Source organism: Helianthus annuus, chromosome 11, assembly GCF_002127325.2.
Source record: "Helianthus annuus cultivar XRQ/B chromosome 11, HanXRQr2.0-SUNRISE, whole genome shotgun sequence".
Taxonomy (NCBI): Eukaryota; Viridiplantae; Streptophyta; class Magnoliopsida; order Asterales; family Asteraceae; genus Helianthus; species Helianthus annuus.
This window is the reverse complement of record NC_035443.2, coordinates 17,312,243-17,332,378: the sequence shown is the minus strand read 5'-3', so window position 1 is coordinate 17,332,378 and position 20,136 is coordinate 17,312,243. Positions and strand designations below refer to the sequence as shown.

The 20,136-nt window shown below is 38.5% G+C and overlaps 1 non-coding gene across 1 annotated transcript; it reads left to right on the top strand.

Annotated features, from left to right (window-relative positions):
* Nucleotides 1-17,923: 17,923 nt before the first annotated feature.
* LOC118484427 lies at nt 17,924-18,029 on the top strand. Its single transcript, XR_004873538.1, has one exon. It is a non-coding gene; the product is annotated as a small nucleolar RNA R71 (small nucleolar RNA).
* Nucleotides 18,030-20,136: the final 2,107 nt, after the last annotated feature.

The following is a 20,136-nucleotide window of genomic DNA, read 5'->3' as shown; positions in this document are numbered from 1 at the left end:
TTCGCACAAATCACAGTTGATCAAAGTTTAAAGGCATTACTTGAGTTAGTGTATTACATGATGAGGGGATATGCTGAGATCATGTGGTCCATAAGAACTTAGTGCATAATTAATATACTTTAACATATCGGTAAGCATTTCAAAAGTTTTTAGATTGAGTTTAAGTGGACAACAATATCGTCAATCTATGTGAATCGCTTACAACTTAAAATGATTAAAGCTTAACGGTGTTAGTGATTTGTCTCAAAAACTGATATGATCCTCTTTCACAGACTCACAAAAATAATGTTTGCACATATTTCATTTCTGCATTTAAATTTCTGTATAGTTTACATATTTTGAAATATATTTTCAAAAATCCAAAAAAAAAAATTTGACAACTGATGATGAAGAGCTGATTTTCGAAATTCAAAGGCTAAACATGACGAACTGATGGTTTGGATAAGAGTGTTTGAGTTGGAAATTTTGAAATGTTTAGATGATTCATTAATTTGAATCAGAATTTAGAATAATCAGAATTTAGAATGTTTCAAATTTTTATAAGATTTTAAATGAGAAAATTTGTTTATGAGTGGTTGAGATGTGTGCAGGTGAAAGAAAGGTTTCTGATCCTGTTGCTACGGGAAGCCAGGATGTAATTCAGAACTTGTGGAGAGCTTAATCAGAGAAAAAGCCAGGGTATGATCTCAAGGTGATAACTAATTCCAGATAGCGATCCCAGCATGATGAAATGGGGAGTCTGACGAGGTTAGAGCCAAAGAGAAGATCCTGGTACTTGCTAAGAAAAAAAAAAAGATCGATCAAGATTGAAGAGTCGTCATCTTGAAGACTCTCACTGAAGATTCCGTCAACATTCAAGGGGGAGTCTGTTGGTGCAGTTGTCTGTCAACTTCATCTTTGTTCGAGTCTTAGGTTAGAACTGATAGATCAAGGCACGAAAAACGAGAAATGGGATTATAGGTAATTCCGCTTGAAATGACACGGAGTCATTTCAAGCGAAATCAGCTAATTATTTCAAGCGAAATCAAGTGATGTAATTCCGTTTGAGTAGTGATTTGGTTTAAATGGTGATTTCGCTTGAGATGTAATTCCGCTTGAGACTGTTTCAAGCAGAATCACATGCCTATAAATAGTCCTTCAAGCGAGATCAGATGTAATGTTCTTGTTTCCGACGGCGAAGCTCCGTCGAAGTGTCTCCAAGTCTGTAACCGTGTACTAATCAATACAAGAGACAGTTAATAGTGATTCTAGTGTTATACATGCTAAACAAAGACCGAATCAATGAATTCTGCCTCTGATTCAGTCTAAGACCTCTTCTGATCGACTTATTAAGGTCGTTTCACGATCATACAAATTCCAACTGTAGAAATGTGGGTTCTACCTCTGCACCATACTGCAAAGCTTGTAAGAAGAAGCATTCAGGAAGATGCTGCACTTACTGCAATTTCTGCAAAGTACCAGGGCACAAGGAAGAAACCTGCAGAAGGAAACCCACTAATGGACTGTGCTTCAACTGTGGAGAAAAAGGTCACATCAAGCCAAACTGTCCGAAATTAGCTCCACTTGCAAACAACAAGTACACTAAAAATGTTTTAGCATTTGTTCTAACTGCAGATGAAGCCAAGATGATTCCGGACGTAATAGCCGGTATGTTTCTAGCTAATGATGTTTTTGCTAAAGTATTATTTGACTCTGGTGCAAACCAAAGTTTTATTAATACTTCGTTTTGCAAACTTCTCAATCAACCATTAACTAAACTCCCACAAGAATGTCTAGTAGAGACCGCAAATGGAGAAACCGTTAGGATTTCTGAAATCTTGCAGGGGGCAAGAATAGAAATTTTTAACCAAAAGTTTATTGCAAACCTTTACCCAATGAATCTGGCAGGATTTGATATTGTAGTAGGAATGGATTGGTTAATAGCCAAAAAAGCCAGTATTTTATGTGATCAAAAGTCAATCCAAGTAAACTCACCAAGGGGTGAAAGGATCACAATTGAAGGAGATAAACCATCTAGATCCACTAAATTCATCTCTGTGATGAAAACTGCAAGCTATATAAGAAAATGATCTATAGTGTATTTAGTTTTGATAATCACTAACACTAAAGGAAAAGAACTAAAAGACATTCCGGTAGTGTCTCAGTTTTCAGATGTATTTCCAGAAGAGTTGCCAGGGCTACCGCCAGACAGGGAAGTTGAATTCAGAATCCATCTGCTACCCGGAACAGCACCAATTGCCAAAGCACCTTACCATTTGGCACCCGCCGAAATGCAAGAACTGAAGAAACAATTAGATGAATTGTTGGAAAAAGGATTCATACAACCAAGCTCATCACCATGGGGAGTGCCGATACTGTTCGTTAAAAAGAAGGACGGATCAATGCGTATGTGCATTGACTACCGTAAATTGAACAAGGTCACGATTAAAAACCGGTACCCATTACGAAGAATCGATGATCTGTTTGATCAATTGCAAGGAGCTCGATTTTTCTCTAAAATCGATTTAAGATCAGGATATCATCAACTAAAGGTAGAGGAAGAGGACATTCCTAAAACCGCATTTAGAACAAGGTATGGCCATTATGAATTTACTGTCATGCCATTTGGTTTAACCAATGCCCCACCCGCATTTATAGACATGATGAACCGAATATGTAAGCCATATTTGGATAAATTCATAATTGTTTTTATTGATGATATTCTCATTTACTCTAAAAGTAAAGAAGAACATGCAAAGCATTTGCATACATTTCTGAGTCTATTAAGAAAGGAAAAGCTTTATGCTATGTTTTCAAAGTGCGAGTTTTGGTTAGAGCAGGTACAGTTTCTTGGACACTTAGTCAATAATGAAGGAATTCTTGTGGATCCAACAAAGATCGAGGCGATTACCAAATGGAAAAACCCTGAATCGCCAACCGAGGTTAGAAGTTTCTTAGGATTGGCCGGTTATTATAGAAGATTTATTCGAGATTTTTCTAGAATAGTCATTCCCTTAACTAAGTTAACCTGTAAATCCATTAAGTTTGAATAGGGACCAAAACAGGAAGAAGCTTTTAGAATTCTTAAGCAAAGACTAACCCACACACCCATACTAGCGTTACCAAAAGGAACCGAAGACTTTGTAGTCTATTGTGACGCTTCTAAGTTAGGTTATGGATGTGTATTAATGCAACGCCAAAAGGTTATAGCCTATGCATCTAGACAACTTAAGAATCATGAAGAGAATTATTAAACATATGATCTAGAATTAGGAGCCATAATTTTTGCCCTTAAGATTTGGAGACATTACCTTTATGGTAGTAAATTTACCATATTCACTGACCATAAAAGCTTAAGGTATGTTTTTGGACGAAAAGAGCTGAATATGAGACAAAGACGTTGGATGGAGATACTTAGTGATTATGATTGTAATATTGATGCGGGAATATCAAGTGTCGACTCAATTATGTAATGAAATAAATCCACATTTAGTGTTCATTAAGTTTTGTTTTAATTTATGTCCATTGAGTTGATCATAAAAACTCTATATAAGTTCTCATGTAATTTGTATTGGGGGATAGTTTTTTGAGTTTTTATGCAGGGAAAGCCAATGTAGTGGCTGATGCTTTAAGTCGAAAATATCATGAAAAGCCAAAAAGGGTACAAGTAGATTTAAATGATCAGATTAGAAAAGCACAAGAATCAGTAATCAAGGATGATACTGAAAAATTAAAAGGAATGATTAAGGAACTAGAACAAGGAACAGATGGAATTTGGAGATTCCATAAAAAGAGAATGTGGATACCTAAATTAGGAAACCTACGCCACAGTATATTAAAAGAAGCCCATAAATCTAAATATACGATGCATCCAGGAAGTGATAAGATGTACCAGGATTCAAAGAAAAATTTCTGGTGGATAGGAATGAAAAAGGATATAGCAACTTATGTTTCTAAATGTTTAACTTGTTCACAAGTTAAAGCTGGACATCAGAAACCCTCAGGTTTGCTACAGCAGTTAGAAATGCCAGCGTGGAAATGGGAATTAATAACAATGGATTTTGTTACCAAATTACCCAAAACAAGAAAAGGTAATGATACAATCTGGGTGATTGTAGATAGGCTAACCAAGTCAGCTCATTTTCTACAAATGAAGGAAACTTTCAGCATGGAACAGTTAGCTAAATTGTATGTAAATGAAATAGTTTCATTGCATGGAATACCTTTATCGATTGTGTCTAATAGGGATAGCCGTTTTACCTCTCATTTTTGGTCAAGTTTCCAAAAAGCAATGGGAACCAAGTTGAATCTAAGCACAGCTTACCATCCTCAAACAGACAGACAAAGCGAAAGGACAATTCAGACAATGGAAGACATGCTTAGAGCTTGTGTAATTGATTTTGGAGGTAATTAGGACGATCACTTACCTTTAATAGAATTTTCTTATAATAACAGTTATCACACAAGTATCAATGCTGCACCATTCGAAGCACTTTATGGACGAAAGTGCCGAACCCTAGTCTGTTGGGTAGAAATTGGGGAAAAGCAACTATCCGGACCTGAGATAGTACAAAAAACAACTGACAAGATCATTCAAGTCAAGGAACGACTGAAAGCAGCACGTGATCGACAGAAGAGCTATGCTGATAACAGACGTAAGCCATTAGAATTTCAAGTAGGAGATAAAGTATTGTTAAAAGTCTCTCCTTGGAAAGGAGTGGTAAGATTCATCAAACGAGGGAAGCTAAGTCCCAGGTATGTTGGACCTTTTAAGATTATTAGAAGAATAGGACCTGTAGCCTATCAGCTACAACTACCAGAGGAAATGGCAGGAATACATGATGTATTTCATGTATCTAATCTCAAGAAATGCTTAGCTGATGAATCACTTGTAGTGCCTATTAAGGATATAGAGGTTAATGAACAACTTAAGTTTGTAGAGAAGCCTCTACAGATTGAAGACAGGAAAGTCAAGAACCTTAAGCACAAGAGATTAGTTCTGGTCAAAGTTAAGTGGGACTTCAAAAGAGGACCAGAATACACATGGGAGCTTGAATCAGAAATGCAAAGAAAATATCCACACCTGTTCCAGTAGATATCGAGGACGAGCTCTAAAATAAGGTGGGAAGGATATAACAACCCTAAACCGACACCCTCATAATATTTTTCGACACCCTAAAAATATATTAGAATATCCCTATATGTCTTAAAATACACCCCGTATGTGAAAATCGAGCCCAAAATATAAAATATCATTAAAATAATTAAAAAACAAGAAACTGGGTTTTCAGGCGGGCCGCGTAGCCCTTGGGCTAACCCTTACACGGGCCGCGACAAGGTAAAGATGGCACGACCCTAGGCCGCCACGTGGCCTAACACCCGGCAACCCTACCTTCTGACCCGGACAAGCTACACCATTGACCATCTTTGACGCGGGCAACGTAGGCCTTGGTCTACCTTTACGCAGGCCGCGAGAAACCCGAACTCAGCCCCTATAAAGCTGGAGCTCGGGCCTTCAGTCGAATTCGTTTAAAACTTTCTTTCTTTCTCTCAATTTTACGTAGTGTACAGTATACTCGGTCATAATACCCCCCTAAATAGCGAAGTTCTGCTCTGTTGTAAGTATCATAACCCCAGGATACGTATTAGATATTCTGCCCGATGGATCTAGGGTTCCGTAACGGCTGTCGTGGTTCTGCCCGACGTAGTCGTTGGAATGCCGTCTCGGGGAGGGTATTACTGATGTTAAAATGGGTTATTATACTAACACGCGTGCATTTGTGTAATTTATAGATTATTCCCAGGAAATCCTTACTGATAATCCTAAGACAGCAATATGAGTAATCCTTCTTTTTGTGTAAACATTTTTGTGAGTAATCTCCTTTTTGCAAAATTTTTTTACAAAACCTCACTTAATTAATTATACATTAAGCAGTCATTGAGTATTTGTAAGGATACAATTACAGTCAGTAAATTTGGGGTTTTGTATACAATATTTGTTACTGCCTTGCGAGGAGTAACATGACCATAAGTCGGAACGACGGTACCGTGGGTGGTAATTGATATGACTTGGAAACATATGTAATTGCGAGACCGCCCTCAATACTGCACAATGTTTTTTATTAAAACTTGATTGAATGGGGATTCACTCACCAGTATTTCCCACTGACAAAATATTTTTAAAACGCATTTCAGGTAACAAGATGTAAAAGCCAAATAGAAGCCAGCTGGACAGCACTGAAGGCTTGGAAAAGTGGCAATAAAGTTACCTAAAAGAAATAGATGTTTTTATTAAATAAAAATAGGATTTAATCCTATAAAATTGTGTGTACTGAAAACTTGGGGTTTTATCCCATGTGTTTAATATTATGAAAGTGTGGTATTTTACTCTGATAAAATATTTCCTAACTACGGTCTTGATGTAAAATCCGCTGCCAAATTAGACAAAAACAAGATACCACCAAAAACTGGCCACGGCCGCCCGTTCCCGTCTTTGTACTAGGGGGACGGGGGTTGCGACAAAAACCCTAATCAACAATTTCACAAAATCAATACAAACAACTTACCTTTGTGACTGGTGAACTTATGTGATGATTGAAAACACACCACACACCTAACACAAAATATGCGGCTTTAAGTTTAGCTTACGAGTTTGGGTCGAACCAGTGAGCACATTTAACATGTGAGATGATTCTTCTTCTTTTCGGAATTGGAGCTTGGATTAATGGTCCATGATTTTCGTTCACGCTGTGACTGGGTTCAGTAATTTCACGTTTACTTCCAATTGCAGAGTAACTATTTTCTGCTTTTTTAATAGTCTTGATAATATAGGGCATAACATCTATAATTCCTTGTGCTACTATGTGTTTGATGGCACTTTTATTCACTTGGTTCTCATTATTATCGTTATTCTAGTTTTCCTGATTTACTTCGTTCGACATCTGAATTATAAAGATTTATCAGGTATTAATATCACAGAATAAGATTTAATACAAACAATCACACAAGCAGATTGATAAAAAACGTCGAACATTGCGACTTTACTCTTTTTATATATCTATATATATATGCATCGATTACATATTACAACTGAAATTTAAATACATTAGTAGTTATGCATCGATATCTATTTTAGTCTATCTATTTTACTCTTTTTTTAAAGTACAAAATTACACACATACACACAAACATATATATATATATATATATATATATATATATATATATATATATATATATATATATATATATTTACTAGGTGTCGTTCATCCAGTACTGCATCTCACGCTCGTCATATTTCCAGACGAGTTTCTCTCCTATCTGATGGATTCTATTTCCTTCTTCAACTAACTCGTCACTATATGAGCAAAGTTCTTCCAAATTTTCTTGGCTCGTAGGTGGCATGGGTGCTGGTAGTGGATCAGGGTATCGAGGTATGGGGTGTCCGTAAGGGTATGGATTGTGTATTACACTTTGAATATGTCAGTCGTTGTTCTAGAATGGATCTAAAGAGTTCAGGTCGGTATACTGAGCTATGGAATTTGGTGCGAGAATTCTGGGGATCTCGTAGGGGTCGAATGCTGGGATTGGGAATTGGTTTTCTTGGTTGGGTTCTAACTCCATTTGTTGGTCTGGGAATAAGGGTAATAGTGGTGGTTCAGCTATTTGGTTCAGATTAGGGTCTGCTGCTGTAGTTGCTAACATATGGAAATATGCTAACTGCCTATCAAGTTCCTCTTCCCACAATGGTCTATTAACTGCTTCCTGGGTTTGTGCATTCAGTTCCCTATTCGCTTTCGCTAATGCTCTTTGTTGTAATTTCTTCATTCTTTTCCTCCTCTCATGCGCTCCTCGACTAAACCATCCTCTCTTTTTAGGAGGGAATGGCTCCTCAGATTATGCCTTAAAGATAAATATTCCTTCTTCAGTATCAGCTGAGTATCCTGAGGGGGTTGGCTGAGATGAGGTTCCTTCATCTTTTGGGCAACTAGCTAATTGACGATATGTGTCGAATGTACCTTGCTCACTCATTCTGTAAACTAACAGATTGTCAAATAACACAAAATAATATTATACATATTTACACATAATCACATAAATTATTTCCTAACACAATTTATTAAAATTTAGGTATTGGCAGAACACCTAAATAGCTTAAACCAGTGGCTGTAGCTCTGATACCACCTCCTGTCGCAGGCCCCGACCCCTGCCCGAGAGCGGGCGACAGCGAGATGCACACAGAGCCGGTGGTATCGGTGTTTTTTAATTTTGGCAGCGGAATTTATTCATCAGGACCGTAGTTAGGAAATAGTATCAGAGTTTAAAACACCAAACTTTATATATATATATATATATATATATATATATATATATATATATATATATATATATATATAATAAATACATGGGATAAAACCCAAGTTTCCATTACAATACATTTATAGGGATAAACCCTAATTTATTGAAAACATGATCTCCTTTTTGTTTAAGCCTTCAGTGCTCTCCAGCTGGCTTCTATTAGCTTCACATTAAGTTACCTGAAACGCGTTTTAAAAAGATTTTATCAGCAAGAAATACTAGCAAGGGCATCCCGGTTTAATTGAAACAGGTTTTATAGCTTTACAGCATTGAGAGTAATTACAATGTTTATATCTACCCAATTACTCGGTCAGTACTTGTCACTCGACGGATCTGTGACTATGGTCATATCACACATTGGATAGCCGTGCCTAATTGTGAAGGTTATCAAGTACTGTATACAAACCCCATAATACTGGCAGCAATTGTAGATTACAAAAACTCAATCACTGTAATTATAACTGATATAACATTTTGGTTTTGTAAAACTTTTGAAATAATGGCATCAGAAAGGGTGACAAAAAGAGAATGTACTCACTTTGTTGACTTAGGTGATACTACTATAGCTTCCTGGTGATTCTCCTGGTTATTATCTATTAAAATTAAACAATGCAGACGTGTTAGTAAGATAACCCAAATCACATTAGCCATACAACACGAGACAGAACTCCAACGAATTGAGTCAGGCAGAGCCTTGACATGCGTTATGGATTGGGGGTTATAATACTTACAACGAGGCAGAGCTTCGCTTTTTAGGGGTATAATACCCGAGTATTATGTCTACTAGAGATTTGAGAGGGAAAAAGAAAATGAACGGTTAAAGAATGAGGCCGAAGCCTCAATTTATAGGCCTGATCGATGGCGGCTCGCGCCTCGCCACGCCCTCTTGCTTCTCCCTCGCGGCCCGCGAGGCCACTAGGCTAGGGCCTAGCTTGGTCGAGTCAGTGCACTAGACCCAACACGCACCTAGACACGTGGCTAAAGGGGGTGTCGCCTAGTGTCACCTGGTCGCACCCCGCGACAGACCTGGGGGACCGGGTCGCGGCCCGCGAGACCCATAAAATTTATGTTTATTTGATTTTTGTTATTATAAATGTTATTTATGATCGTTAATGTATATATTCGCGGTATAATAGGAACGTTTAGATTGTTTTTAGGGTTTTAGGAGGGGTGTTATAATATTCTTGGCATTCACGTGTAGTCATTGAAGACATTGCAACATATTCATCGTATTTGTCTAGAACATTACTAATTACGAGTTGACGAATAGCTGATGTGCATGATTGTAATACCATGAAACTCTTTTTTTCACCTCCCACCACAACCTTCTTAAAACCATTCAAAATCGGCTTCTATATAGCTAACGATCTTTTAAAATTATTCCCTGGATAGATGAAATTTTGGTCTAAATGTCGTAATATCGTACTTTTGGTTGTCGGCGAATTAATCATTTGTTAGAACTTGATGAGCCCCTTGTGATCACATGGCACATATCTCTTCTTTAATCTTCCTGTATCTTCAAGTTCTTCTACTACGACAACCACTTTGACAAGAAATACAACACCATAATCGGTTGAGTTGGAAGAAGTAAATAAGTCGTGTAACATCCTATTTTGGGATTTACCTTAGACAGGAAAACAAAAGTGCAGTTTGTGTCCATAATGTCAAAGACTAAACAATAAATGATCATTTGAACAAATGAACCTCCTTGGTTACATGCTTATGTAAACATGAGGGTAAAGTCGTAATACTGTTAGTGAGAACTAACAACGCTAGAAAGTTGTATGAAAAGTGAAAGTTATGGGTAATTGCGGAAAATACCCAACTACGGAGACTAAAGTTGTAACTATGCATAAGTTAGTTTAGTTTCAAAGAGTTTATATTTAAGGGAGTTAGTTTGTCTCAAGGTGTGAGTTAAAGGGTAAACATGGATGATAGTGGAGGTGTTGGTTACAATTAACCAAAAACCCAAGTAGAGAAACCAAAAGTGACAAATGAGCAAACTTCACAAAAATTATGCATTTTATGTATGTGAGGTGTATATGTCTACATATACACACAATAATGCGTGTGGGTGTGAGTTCTTGTGTGAATCAAATCAAGAAGAAAGAAGGAGGTGAAATTGCATGGAAGATCTATGACTTTAAGAATGCTCATCATCTTGTAAGCATCAAATAAGTACCAATGGCATTTCTTGAACCTCCTTAGTTAGAGCTTTTGATGGGTTTTGATAATTTACCCCCAATTGGGTAAATTGGAAAGTGGGATGGTTGAATTCGTGTTTAAATCCACTAATCTAGTGTCACTAATGATTTAATCATCTCAATTAGGAGTTTTGATGTGAGAATCGATGTTTAAGAAATTGGGGTGTTTGATTGTTTATGGCTTAATATGAATGAGTAGGAAGAACTAGAGATTTTGTTATGTTTGATGTTTATATATGATTGATACTTGTTGTTTAGTAAGAAAATTAATGTTTGATGGCATGAGTAAGGTAATTAAGCATGAATGGGTTATACATCATGCCTAGATTGTAGTATACACACTAAGTGTTTGATGAAATGTCTAGATAATGAAAACCTGTGACATTGTTTGTAATTAACATGAGGAATATGTCATTGATGAAATCCATGTGGGAATGTAGTCGATGGTATGACTTGGTAGAAGTATGCTTTAGGAGCTTGTACTCCATTTTCAATGGTGTGGTGCAGACCATGTGTTGGGCAAATTTCTTAATGGTGATTTAAAAGTGAATGTGTACTAAATGTATAGCATGTGGACATACTAGCAAATGATGATGTTAGGATTATGTTTAATTGACTAACTTTGAATGTGGTTGTCAATTGAAGGATCATGAAAGCACTAATATGTGTTGAATGGACTATGTGTATATATGTGTATGTGACTATGTATGGTTGCATGTGCCTTAAAACATGGATATGAAATGTATATGGTGTCACTAGAATGGTCTACTACATCAATTTAGGCATATGTTCCTACGTTGAAAGTTTGTATGCTTTATCGTTGACTTTCTGAAACATCAACAAATATGAGGGTAGCATGGTTAGATTTATGAATATGATTGTAAGATTTAGTAAAATCATGCAATGTGTGTTAGACCAATTATGTGTCACGTATGATGATGACTTGTATTTTGTGGAGGTTGAACAATGTGATTGTCGGGGGGGGGGGGGGATATTCCACGGTCCTCCCAACCGCCGAGGTGATCCCACCTCGCAGACCGCCACCCAGCAAGCCTGAGTCTGGGGGTAAATCCGCTACCGTAGGAGCATTGGGAACGAGCAAGACTCGAACCCGCCACCTCCGGGTTAGAATGCGGGCTGGTGGCCATTGGGCTGACACCCAATGGTTTGTGATTGTCAATTCATATGTTATGTGTGTTAAATATTTACTAACGAAAGTCGATGTAACTAAGAGTCAGAAATGTATATGATATGAATGAACATGCATACTAACCATGATATGGAAATGATGGCATGAAAGGATAGGAACCACAATAAGATGGACGCACGCATGGAAGACTAACGGGTCAAGAGGAGGCAAGGAAGCAAATACGAATACAAACGCTTAAGGTAAGTGATTCCGAAACTCACTTCTTATTATATAAATGAAGTTTGTTTGTATGAATGTTGAGAATCATGTAAGAATGGTTAGGTAATGTGATTACAGTCTTGTCTCTAGCCTCAATTAGTTGCATGTTAAACACCTCACAAATGTTGTTCAATAAAATATCACACTATGCTCTACGTATAAAATGAGCTCTTGACTATATTTCGGGTGGGATCTGGGGTAGCCAATGGAGTAAGGCTGGGTCTGTTGCCTTTATGTCTTGCATGGGGCAGTGTTAAAGTAAGGCACACTAGTCATCATGGTTGTTCTCCTTAAGATTTTCTTAAAAACATCTCATTTCCATTGCTTTTTTATGTTCTCGTTGACGTGATGTCGTGGTCACAATCAAATTTAATCCAATTACTACTAAATAGATAGTGGCAAGTGGGTATCGAACACAGGGAGTTTGTGGAATATGTGTTATTTGAAGGTTTATCTAAGTTAACTAAATTAAGCTAATTGCAAGAAAATAAAGTTCAAGAGTTGATTTGATTGATTTGAGTTTTAAAACTAAGATTACTAGTCTAATTGCAAAATGAAAATGTTGGTTGTAAACAAATTAGAGACAAGTAATCATCTTTATTTTCCGGTTTGCTTTGACATTTATGCTAACATTCCACTAGAAAGAACTACATAGACATAGTTCATGTGTGATCAATTGCAGTGATGAAAGGGAACTAAGTACTCAGATTCCTAGAACGTGAGGTTGTTACCCGATGATCAATCCACCCTTACCCAAGCCTAACTATACCCATGATATCTCGATTGCCAATGGCACCAAGAACGTATGGTTTCTAATTAGTTTAACATAAGAATCAACGATTTACTAACAATCAATCACACACCATAACAAGCAATTCAATAAAGAAAGAGATTGTTATTCTAGAAATAGAGAATTAAAGCATAAAGTCTTACAAAACCTTCCACCAAAGACGATCACAAAGTGTTTAGCCACTCATGGCTTGAATCAACATCATCATATAAGTTTCAATGTTCAAGGAAATCAAAACACAATAAAACTAAGATTAACAAGTGTTCTTCAAGCTCCAAGTCTCCAAAGATGCTCCAAAATTCGTTCCTCGGCAAGATGTAACCGAAAACATATGATAAGACACCTTAAAAGATCTTTAATTGGCCATTAAATACGATAAGTTTCATTTGTGGAATGGTCGGCCCGTAAGCTACGCCGCCTGCCGTAGCTTACGGCGGCCAGTGGGTCAACGAGTCAACATATGGCGCCGTAAGCTACGCCGCCTGGCATAGCTTACGGCGGCCAGCAATCCTTTACGGCGATTTGAAGTTGCTTTACGGCGGTGGCATTTTTGCAAATGATGGGTGCCGTAACCTACGGTAGCAGACATAGGCTACGGCGCTGAGTGTTGCCTTTTCTTTGTTTCTTCATCAAATGTTTAACTTCTTGACATCTTATTTCCGCCAACTTCCGACATCCTTCTAAGCTTCCTAAATCCCGCATCTTGAGCACTTTAACACCTGCACATCAAATCATCTACTGGTTACCAAGTTCAAGCAATTAACCGGGCAAAGTATGAGATTTTAATCTATTTAACGGCCTTAAGGGTTGTCCTACGGACCACCCGTCACATCCCCACACTTACCCGCTGCTTGTCCCAAGCGACCCATTCAAAAACTATTCATAACCACAAGCGATCAATCATGAAAACCAAGCTAAAATGTGTCGTCCTTCTACTAACTTTCAATCGTACCACAAGACACACCCCTCACAAAAACTCTCGGTGACAAGAAATATTAGCACATAATGCTAAACCACTCAATGCGTGTGTGTGTCTGTACGACAATAAGCTTGTATAAAAATCAAGTTTCCTCCTAACAAATACTTGGCATGCTTATGAATCAAAAGGACTTACGGGTTGTAATGTGGCTAGGTGCAAAGGTAGAAAATGGTGGAATACATATGAAAGAGCTAATTGATTTGACCCGGTTCTTATTTCTACTACTAAACAAAGCAGACACCCAATATATACACAACTTCATCAACTTTCCCATCTACTAACGCAACTACATCCTTCTTTTTATATTATTTTTTTTTCATATTTTTCTCATTTTTTTATAAGACATAAAACTCAACAATATATACAAGAACATCAACAATCACAAACTAAACTCCTAAACCGGGTCATCTCAAAAGGTAAAATTTTGTAGGAAGTAGGTTTGGGTCACAACCGAATGGTTTAAGGCTCAAACATAGCTTTCTAAAGACCAAACCCCCACCCCTCGCAATACCAAGCTCATATATGTAAAGTATGAGGTCCAACCCACCAATCCCGCACTCTCACACATCTAGACGAGGCTTCCTAAAAGTCCCCTATCATTTTCAAAATCATGCTAACTCTTGGATTTAACAAGAATTCATACACAAGTTCTATTAACACAATATATACACCGCCACTCAAACAAAGAAATGTCTATAATAACCATATGTGGCTCAAATTCTCACCAAGAAAAGACTAGGAATGGGTGTCGATGTGTCAAGTGGAACAATATCAAGTTTTCAAAATTTGACAATTTTCGCTTGGATTTACAAAAAATTTTAAATTCTCAAAAATTCCCCCTATCCCCACACTTGGGATACATTGTCCCAATGTATGGTTTTGAGGGAAACATCGTTTTTAACCAACAACATTAACTTTCGTTAATACTCTCAAATCCCAACTTTCTTTTTATATTTTTTTATGAAAATTCAAACACACCACCACTAACACATCCCAAAAATCACATCAACATCGAAACACCACCCGACCTCCCAACCATAAATAAGAACATACTAAATGAAAATATACACAAATATACAAGGGAGAAAGATACGACATGGCTAGTAATACTTTGGCTGTGGAGGCCCGAAGATGGATGTCATCATATCGTTCCACTCTCCAAACCCAAATGCTCCGCTACTGCTGCTGCTTCCTTGATCGCCACTTTGACCCGCTTGTTGATAACTCATGGCGTGTGGATCCACCCATTGAGAATGATGCAATGGTGGGGTGGGATACGACACACTACCATCATACGGTGGCAATGTGGTATAATTCACAACTGGCGGGTCCACTTCAAGTGGTTGACCCGCATGCCACTGATCATGCAAGCGTCTCTGGCGGTCGTCTAAGTAGCGATTATTCATTTCTTCGTCGTGGGCATACATATGGGCACGATTCCATTGCTCATTTCTGTCATAGCTCTGCTTCAGAGCTCTTTCCATACTAGCCCCTATAAAAGTTTGTTGATCGAAGAGCATCTGATTTGGTTCAGACCATTCGCCAAAAGTGGGTGGCCGCCTCTGTTCAATAATGTGGCCGGGGCGTTACATAGTCCAAATGGCATTCTCCGAAAAGCAAATGTACCATATGGACATGTAAACGTGGTTTTGTGTTGGTCGTCCGGGTGAATAGCAATTTGGTTGTAACCCGAATACCCATCCAAAAAACAATAGTATTTTTGACCCAAAAGTTTTTCAATTATTTGGTCAATGAAGGGTAACGAGAAATGGTCTTTGGAGGTAGCGGCGTTTAATTTTCTATAATCAATGCAAACTCGCCACCCGGTGACCGGTCGGGTGGCAATTTGCTCGCCTTGTTCATCCTTCATTACCTGAATACCGGCCTTTTTAGGCACTACCTGAGTCGGACTTACCCATGCACTATCCAAAATGGGATAGATGATCCCCATATCCAACCACTTGATCACCTCTTTCTTGACCACTTCTCTCAAATTCGGGTTCAACCTTCTTTGTGTTTCACGGGTTGGTCGCATCTTCACTTGTAATGATTTTATGCATTACAATGGATGGACTAATACCCTTTAAGTCGGCTATCGTCCACCCAATTGCCGCCTTGTGAGCCTTCAAAACCCGTATCAACTCCTCCTCTTGAGCTACCGCCAAATTGGAAGCAATGATCACCGGTAAGGTGTCATTCTCCCCCAAAAACGCATATTTCAAATGTTTCGGTAACTCCTTCAACTCCACACTTGGTGGACATTCCAATGAAGGTTTTGTACCCGAATCAATTCCCACTGGTAAAGTATCTGTTTGGTGGGTCCATGGTGGTCTTCCTTCTTTCACCGCTAGAGCCTCTTGCTCCTTCTCCTCCGTTTCTAACTGACATGCATGAACCTGCAAAGACACATCACAAACACACGAACCCAAAATTTCTTCCTTGAACTCCTTTGGGTCGTATCCATCTATGAAATCTGCTAGAAAACACTCATCACCATAAACGTTAGCACCGTTAGTAAAAACATTTAATCTCATCTTCCTATTACCGAATGTCATGTCGACCGTACCATATCGACAATCAATAATGGCATGTGCGGTGTTCAAAAACGGCCGACCCAAGATAATATTTTGTTGTTGAATTGGGTCCGCGGATGAGTAATCTAACACAAGAAGATCCACGGGATAATAAAACTCATCGACTTTAACTATCACATCCCGTACAATACCCCGAGGAAGTTTATGAGTTAAATCGGCTAATACCACCGTTGTCTCAACCCGTTTCAATGGACCAAAGTCATATTGGTCATATAACCCCCCCCGGTAGGATACTTACTCCAGCCCCAAGATCTAGTAACGCCCTTGCAGTTTGAAAATTTCCCACTTGAATGTTTATAAGAGGCGTTCCCGGATCTTGTAGCTTAGGAGGAAGATCTCCTTTCAAAACCGCGCTTACCCGCTCTGTCAAGTCAACCAATTTAGGCACTTTTTGTTGCCTCTTTTGGGTACACAATTCTTTCAAAAACTTGGCGTAAGCGGGTACCTGTTTTATTGCTTCAAGTAAAGGAAGATTAATTTTAACTTGTTTAAAACCTTCCTACATTTCTTCCTTTTGAGGACCCCGTTTTGAAATAAAATTTTTCTTACCCGGATCTAATAAAGCCGAGGGAAATGGTACTTGACTAGATCCCTCATCCTCATTTTTATTTTCTTTTCCTTTATTAATTTCGGGTTTTTCAAAATTGGGTTTTTTTAGAAGAATTGTTAGTTGGTTCATTTTCTTCCTCACTATCTTGACTTGTTATGTCCTCAACCACCCCATCAACCAAATCCGGTGAAGGATTGGTTTTGTACTCTTTCCCATTTCTCAAAACACTTACATGATGAATATTAACATTGTTACCTTTAGAAGTATTATGAGACGGGTTTACCTTAGTGTCGCTTGGTAATTAACCTTTGCTTTTCTTCAAGTCCGCCACTTCGGTTGCGAGTTGACCCATTTGGGTGGTCAAAGTTTGAATTGCTTTGTCTCGGGCCTCATCCCTTTGTATGCGTGCATCATCCATTTGATTTCTCTTTTGCATCTCCGCTTGCATGCTCTTTAACATTTCCATCATCTCATTTCCACCCGAAGACCCCCCTTGTTCTTGACCTGTTTGATATTGCCTTTGGTACCCTTGATTGTTCCCACCTCGATATCCATTTTGATTGTTGTAAGGTTGGCACGAACCAAAGTTACCTTGGCTTCCTTGAAAATTCGGGTTAGCTTGATTTGAAGGGTTCCCATACCGAAAATTTGGGTGGTTCCTTAACCCGGGGTGGTACGTGTTAGAATTCATGTTGTAGTTTCTACCACCCCCTCCTTGACCTTGCACAGCATGAACCTCTTCATATTGCCCTTCCACCACTCCTTGGAAATTTTCAGCCGCATGTCCTATTTCATTGCAAATAGCACAAACATCATAAATTTGGTTAGAGGTTTGAACATTACCATCGTCTACCGCATGCACTCGAGTTCGAGTAACGGCTGGTCGTGCTCTCCTTGATGCTTGAGCTTTCCTCTTTGAAGTGATTGCCATTTGCTCCAAAAACTCCCAATCGTCATGCTCGTAATTTGTGCCAAAAGTCCCATTTGTGATGGACATTAAATCGCGAGCATCTTCGGCACTTAACCCCTCGTGGAAAGCATTCATTAATTCCCAAAGTTCAATTCCATTATGAGGGCAATTCTTGATCATCATGTTGAAACGCTCAAAGGCTTCATGAAACATTTCACCTTGTTGTTGTTGAAAACTCCTCAACCCCTTCCTAGCATCATTGGTCTTTTGAGCGGTGTAAAATTCGTCTAAAAATATTTGTTGCATCTCCGCCCAAGTGTAGATAGATGCCGAAGGTAATGTGTAGAACTACTTCTTTGCCTTGTCCTCCAAAGAAAATTGAAACAAGACTAATTTGACATCATCGGCCGAAAATCCTTGACTCCCAAGAGTATTGCAAATCGAGTCATAGGCCTCCAAATGAAAATAAGGCTCCTCCGTTGCTAGACCCTTATATTTCGGCAAACTTTGCAATGAATTGGTTCTCACTTCAAAAGTTCTTCCTTGATTGTTGTGAGGAATAACTACCGGTTAAGGATTGTGAGTAATTACCGGCCTAAAATGCGCTTCAATACCCCTCGCATGTTCTCTAAGATATCTTCTTGGTACACCCAACCAACCCCTTGGACGAATAGGACCCATTGGTCTTTGCATAGGCCCTTGAGGTACACGTGGTTGAAATTGATGTTGTGGCATCAGTGGGTGTTGAATTGGCCTTTGGAATTGTGGTTGTACATTTCGCGGACGAACTTGTTGCAATGGTATAGGACGGTGCACTTGTGGCCCTTGTGGTCTCAGCCGAATATGTTGTGGTATAAGTTGTTGTTGTGGAACTCCACCAACACTTGGAATTCCTTGAGTTTGACCTTGTACATAAGCAAACTCTCCTTGATCTCCATCACCCCCATATGCATAACCGTCTTCATCATAACCCTCAAAATCTTCATACCCCTCATCATATCCATATATACCCGAAGATTGCCCAAATGGAAGAGTCGAATATTGGAACCCCGACTGGTTCGATGGTCTAATGGTAGCAGTAGCATGGACAATGGTTGAGTTTGGTGCTATTGTATAGTTTGAATATGATTGACCCGCATCTGGGAAGAAATGGGTGAGAGGTGGAATTGTAGTAGAAGGGTTAAAAGTAATGGTCGGTTCTTCTTGAGTGGTAATGGGTTGTGTGGTGTTGGTTGGTGTAACATCATGAGGTGGAGTAGGTTCGGTAGTGGTGTTAGGCATGGTAGTATTTGATGAAGGTTGAGCGGATGATGGTATAAAAGGTGGTATAAGTTCACCCGTAGTGGGTAGTGGTGGCGGTGGATCCATGTACCTCAGTGGTGTAATTGGTGTAGTTGGTGTTGTTGGTGAACCGCTGATTTTGTTTTCTCTTAGCAAAATTCTGTTTCCTCTCAAAGTTCGTTCAATCTCTGGATCAAATGCCAATGGTGATAGCTTGTGAGAGCTCCTAGTACGCATGCACCTGTAAATACCTGCACACTAACACACCCAGCATAAACCAGAAAAATAACAAACCTAAAAAGATGAAAAATAACACGCGTTGCGCACTACTCCCCGGCAACGGCGCCAAAATTTGAAGTGATGTCGTGGTCACAATCAAATTTAATCCAATTACTACTAAATAGATAGTGGCAAGTGGGTATCGAACACAGGGAGTTTGTGGAATATGTGTTATTTGAAGGTTTATCTAAGTTAACTAAATTAAGCTAATTGCAAGAAAATAAAGTTCAAGAGTTGATTTGATTGATTTGAGTTTTAAAACTAAGATTACTATTCTACTTGTAAAATGAAAATGTTGGTTGTAAACAAATTAGAGACAAGTAATCATCTTTAGTTTCCGGTTTGCTTTGACATTTATGCTAACATTCCACTAGAAAGAACTACATAGACATAGTTCATGTGTGATCAATTGCAGTGATGAAAGGGAACTAAGTACTCAGATTCCTAGAACGTGAGGTTGTTACCCGATGATCAATCCAACCTTACCCAAGCCTAACTATACCTATGATATCTCGATTGCCAACGGCACCAAGAACGTATGGTTTCTAATTAGTTTAACATAAGAATCAACAATTTACTAACAATCAATCACACACCATAACAAGCAATTCAATAAAGAAAGAGATTGTTATTCTAGAAATAGAGAATTAAAGCATAAAGTCTTACAAAACCTTCCACCAAAGATGATCACAAAGTGTTTAGCCACTCATGGCTTGAATCAACATCATCATATAAGTTTCAATGTTCATGGAAATCAAAACACAATAAAACTAAGATTAACAAGTGTTCTTCAAGCTCCAAGTC